Raw genomic sequence first — 6,139 nt, forward strand, 5'->3', positions numbered from 1 at the left:
TAACAAGCATCAAGCAATACTGAAGCCACGCCCTTCAAACCCACCGCATTACCTCAAAATTAGATTTATTTTAATAATCCATGTTTTATTATAGAATAATAACCGCTTTTCACTTTGACTGTTCTAAAGTAGCCTATATGTAACACAAATGAATCAGAAATCTGTTTTACTATCCCATTTTCTATATATTTGCATAATAGTAATACTTGTGAAAAGTATTACTATTATGTTTTTTAGTTTAGTTTACTTCATTTTGAACATGTTAAAAAATACAGTTTATAAACATCTCAGTGCAATCTTCCAAAATTATTGTAAGTGAATCAAATAAGAAATTCCCATGTTCAAAAAGGAGTAAGAAGAAGTTCATACAAAATGTTCTAATCCTACCTCCTCCTTCTATAATCATACAATACAAAACATTTGATGCTTCACCCATTCATACATGTTTAGATACACATACTGTAGATGTGCCGTATATATCTACTTACCTGCACGCACATAAACACATGTATACACATAGACACACATGCATACACACACACACATTTTTTACCGAATAATAACCCATTCAAACTAGACTTAGTATATAAGCCAAGGAACCAAACAGTAGGGCTGCACAATTAATCAAATTTTAATCACAATCAAGATTTTGGCTTCCCACGATCAAATTTGCGTGATCGAGCAATATTTTAAATGCAAAGCCAGTCTACCACTCCGTAAACCACTGTCTGATCACGTGCCAATCAGAGTGGTTCCCTGCACCGCGCAGATGTAGACAGTCACGGAGGACAGAGTAACGGGAGGAAAATTCAACAGATAGCAGTCGGTTATACGTCGGTCTCAAGCTTTACCAGTTTACCAGTAAACGCAACATTTTGTCCCGTCTGTTGTTTTTTTAGACAACAACAGTGAGTAGTGCTAGTCGGTGCTAGTTAGTGTCTGTTAGCTCACAGGACTCTAGGGTGCTAGTTAGTGTCTGTTAGCTCACAGGACTCTAGGGTGCTAGTTAGTGTCTGTTAGCTCACAGGACTCTAGGGTGCTAGTTAGTGTCTGTTAGCTTACAGGGTTCTAGGGTGCTAGTTAGTGTCTGTTAGCTTACAGGGCTCTAGGGTGCTAGTTAGTGTCTGTTAGCTTACAGGGTTCTAGGGTGCTAGTTAGTGTCTGTTAGCTCACAGGACTCTAGGGTGCTAGTTAGTGTCTGTTAGCTCACAGGAGTCTAGGGTGCTAGTTAGTGTCTGTTAGCTTACAGGGCTCTAGGGTGCTAGTTAGTGTCTGTTAGCTCACAGGACTCTAAGGTGCTAGTTAGTGTCTGTTAGCTCATAGGGCTCTAGGGTGCTAGTTAGTGTCTGTTAGCTCACAGGAGTCTAGGGTGCTAGTTAGTGTCTGTTAGCTTACAGGGCTCTAGGGTGCTAGTTAGTGTCTGTTAGCTCACAGGACTCTAAGGTGCTAGTTAGTGTCTGTTAGCTCATAGGGCTCTAGGGTGCTAGTTAGTGTCTGTTAGCTCACAGGACTCTAGGGTGCTAGTTGTTGTCTGTTAGTCCACAGGACTCTAGGGTGCTAGTTAGTGTCTGTTAGCTCACAGGACTCTAGGGTGCTAGTTAGTGTCTGTTAGCTTACAGGGCTCTAGGGTGCTAGTTAGTGTCTGTTAGCTCACAGGGCTAAGGGGGTGCTAGTTAGTGTCTGTTAGCTCACAGGGCTAAGGGGGTGCTAGTTAGTGTCTGTTAGCTCACAGGGCTAAGGGGGTGCTAGTTAGTGTCTGTTAGCTCACAGGGCTCTAGGGTGCGACTAACATTTTTCCTCTAGGTTGCACCGGTGCATCTAATGTCCTCACATCCGCCGCCTCTCCACAAACGAAGCAGTGTTGTTTACATTGATATGGTTTAATGTCTCCATGCAGCCCCGCCCCCATTCACTCACACACTGCTCCCCAGTGTGTGAGTGAATCGCTTCACTGTTTCATAAGTAAATCTTTCATTAAATCAACAAGTGTTTGTAATATACTGTAATTGGAAGAGACAGTTGGTGTATAAACACCTTTCTACTTGGATATTTGAAATGTTGTTGAGTCCAATCATTTCCACCCAGTGAGGTAAACACATTTTTAATTGAAAAGGAATATAAGAGCACTGGTATCAGATCAATATTGGCCTTTACCGTGAAGGAAAAGTGTAATTAGTCCCTAGATACAAATAAGTTGCGCTCCTGTCCGTGAAATCTTTGGTGTATTTTTCTGTCATAACCAATTCCACTGAGCCTACATTACAAAAAAGTACAATCTTATCACATCTTAATTATCATTTCTTACTTCTATTTTTTTTAAGTTTTATAACACGGTATCCTGTCTCCACTGAACAACCAGTTATCTCTAGTGAAAGCAATTAGCGGTTGTTACCCAGGCTGAGAAAGCAGAGATCATAACGTGCTGTTGCCCTCATATCAGATAGAAATAATTAAACTTCCATGCTGAGATTTCTCTCATTACCGGTCACCTCGGATATGTAGAAGTCTCTGATACAAATCCAGGAGCAGAGCGTTCAGGCTTGCTTGCTTTACATATCGGTAAGTCTCATCAGTAAACTAAAAATCTCTGGTAATGTAAGAGATTTTACCTTTGTCGGTCACTTGATCCAAAACCGGTTAATACTTATGTGTTTTAGGGTTAAAACATTTGTATTATCATGCTTATGTGAAGACCATTTAGAACTGAAAAAACTACACATATAACAAGTCTCACTATCATACTCACAACAAGGTGTGAGAATGATAATGGCACAATAAAACTATAAATGTTCAGAAGATGCAGATGCAAGGTGTCTATGACAGTAACTGCACAATATCCGTGTTTTTTAGTTTTTTTTTAACTGCATGGAATACAAGATTGTCTGTGATAACTCAGACGCACGTCTGTGAGCATAACTATGATTAATTATTTGCAGCATTCCCACTTTAGTTCTCAGGCTTTGTCTGAACTGCAAACTTAACTATAGGGGTGGGACATTTGATTTTCACCTACATAAAGGAATACCCTGGAATACCAGAACCTTGTTGTGTTGGACTTCTCCAGATCTTCCTGGATTAGTTCTCTCCCAATGAAAGTAGCTCGGCATAGTGAAATTTCATATCCTGTGCAGTTGAAGAAAATAGCTCAGGACGTTAGCTTCAGATTTTTCCCCCTCTGCCCTCAGTGGTTCCCCTAAAGTACTGCTGTCCCACTGGAAACACTAGTCTTATCTCAGCTGAATGAATCGCCAGCTTCTGCAGCAGGTCACACCACACCTGCACGCACTCTGTCTTCAAACCTCGATGCTATGCACTGTGCCAAGGACCACATTTTGGCATAGACACACTGAGCTACTTAGATGATTTAAACAGACTTTTTACTAGCTGAGCAGTAATGGAGGTTTATAGTTGGTTGGATGTGTAACAGTTTTAGCTTTTCATTTCGTGCCAACGGGACGTCCGGGACAGCCAGAAACATTTCCACACTGAGCTTAGGAATGAGGCACTTATTTTTAAAATGTCAAGTTACACAACTTAATTCATGAAACATAAAATAAACTGATTTCAGTCAGTCAGCTGTCTGATGAGCAGTTACATTCATATAGTATATGACCGGTGCAGGACTGAGGTAACACTATTGTAAGGCATTTGCAGAGATGAACCTGGAAAGTGAGGAATAAAGAGCAACTTTTTCTTAACCTTGTTTATGTTGTTAAAATGACATTACACTAACTTGTTTTCGAGTCTGAGAGATGACCCTGACATCCCTGATTTCCCAAAAGTCTAAAAGTAATTTTGACATAGCTGAAAGAATTATCTCAGCTGGTTAGTGAACACCACTAATTGGATGCGTGGCACTTTTGATCCTGGGTCAGAGTTTAATTGTTGTGGTTTTTTAATTGTGCTCAGTTGCCACCCTTGTAATAGATCACATCGAAAGATGCAGCATTGAAGATGCCGCATTGAAAAGAAAGAGGGTAAAAGCCTAACATAATTTAACCTTGGACTCTCTGTCATGATATATTTCAATTCTAACTTCACAATTGCACAGTTATAAAAAGTGAATTAGTTAAGGGTCACAAAATGCTGCTAGGGCAGGATAATTTTTCCATGTGAACCTTTATCAACATGACATCAGGACTTTGCAAAATACATGCCAACTTTCTTAATCCAAGTGGCATATTATCTGAATGCATTTTGACTTATCTGCATGTATGTCTACGCTGTATACAGGAGGTGTAAACATACACGCCGCTGTTATTGAGAGAAGAAAGTGATGGTTGAGTTTAGGAAACGTGACATGTAGTTAGGTTTAGGAAAAGAACAACTGGTTAGGGTTAGGAAAAAAAGAACGGTTGAGTTTAGGAAACGTGACACCTGGGAAACAAAGGAAACGTGACACGTTAGACCACGATCCCTCGTCTCCGGAGTGAAAGTCCTGTGTTGTTTGACCCTTCCACCCCCCCGTCCAACCTCCCCACGTGGATTTTAGCCCTTTCATTCTACTCGCTACGGCGTAAATTCACACACTATTGCAAGGTAATGTTGGTCAATAGAGGCCAAACGGCGTTGCTAAACATGCTAAAAAGAGAGTATGTGTCTTGATAACACGGCACTAATGGCATAGGAATTGGTGTGTCATACATACGCATTTTTAGGAGATCAGTCTGACATGGTTGTCCAGTGAGACTTGTTGACTGTTGCATGGGCGCCCTGTGTACACAGGGCAATAAAGCAGAGATATTACATGTTGCATTTATGAGTGCAAACAAGAAAATGAAACATATGTATTAAAGCCTGCGTGACTAAAATGTAATATGAAAAGTGAAAACAAAAACGAGAGTTGTCATGCACCCAGCTGCCTTGCTCACTCTGTACACATCCAAGAGAAGTGTCAGAGAATATGACATGTTTCATGACAAGATACCAGCTTTAATTAGTCTCTGACACTGAGCCTGCTATCATTTCTAAGCATTCAGGGAAAATGCATCTATTAAAGATGCATTACATTCTAGAAAACTCAACAGCACAACCCATAGCAATGCAATAAACAACAGCTTGATACAGCTGCTACTGATCAATTAAAAATTGGTTGGCCTCGATTCTGACCGTGCAGATCATCTCAGGACATCCCTAATAGGGAAAAAAAGTATGTATATATATATATATATATATATATATATATATATATATATATAAAAGAACCAAAATATCAACACAAATTGATGAACTGGATTTACGGTGGTAAGGGATATCTATGCAGAGAGATACATTGTTTAATAGTACTAATATCACATATTGTTTCAGTGTTTTATTGTATTTATTAGGTGGTGAGTGCCGCATATTGGTGCTCCAGACTACAGTTACCATTATTAAAATCAGCATGTTAATGTCCAGCATTCAGCAATTGAAAAATCCATTTGAAATGGGCATTCTGATTTGTCACTGGTTGGAGTATTAAAGGACAGTTCTTGTGATCACGTTGTTGCCCATCTCCAGTTGCTAGGACTCCACCTACCCCTGGCAACTTTATTTCTATTTATCGCCTCAGTGGAAATTTGGAATTGAAATTGGCTTTTCTTGTTTGGTCCAAAGTCTTTAACATTAACCTCCGGAAAAGGTGTTTTCTATCTGCATATAATACTATTTCATTATTACTTTCTTGCCACTACTGCTGTGTTGAATGCATACTAGGAAGTTATTTGTGAAAAGAGGGAAGAGATGCATCTAAATGGTTTCAAAATGCTGCTACTAGATCAAGATTCCTATAAGCGATGCAGCCAGTCTTATACTGTATCTCCACAGCAGTCTTCAAACTACTTCTATTATAAACATACCTTATTTGCCATGTTTTAAACTCAGTGGCTTTGGTTAAACCATGGGTTGAATTATATAAGCACTTTGAAACACAAGCCTCTGGGCAGCATGTATTTTAAATAACCCTTTGCACTCAGTGAGAGCTGAGAGACACACACCAATCAATTCTTTAACACTGACAAAGAGTCTGAAAGGGGAAAAAAACAAACAATGGGCTTTTATGTAAGATAGGATGAGAGGAGGAAATACTGTTTTGACAGAAGTATGCTTCTTTAAGCATACATCTTATATGATATTCATGCAAAACATAGAAAATCAGCAC

At 39.5% G+C, this 6,139-nt stretch overlaps 1 protein-coding gene across 1 annotated transcript in view; it reads left to right on the forward strand.

Moving 5' to 3' along the window:
• The window catches only part of tenm4 (teneurin transmembrane protein 4), a 173,499-nt gene that overhangs the window by 54,513 nt on the left and 112,847 nt on the right, over positions 1-6,139 (forward strand).

Source organism: Etheostoma spectabile, chromosome 3 (genome assembly GCF_008692095.1).
Source record: "Etheostoma spectabile isolate EspeVRDwgs_2016 chromosome 3, UIUC_Espe_1.0, whole genome shotgun sequence".
Classification (NCBI taxonomy): Eukaryota; Metazoa; Chordata; class Actinopteri; order Perciformes; family Percidae; genus Etheostoma; species Etheostoma spectabile.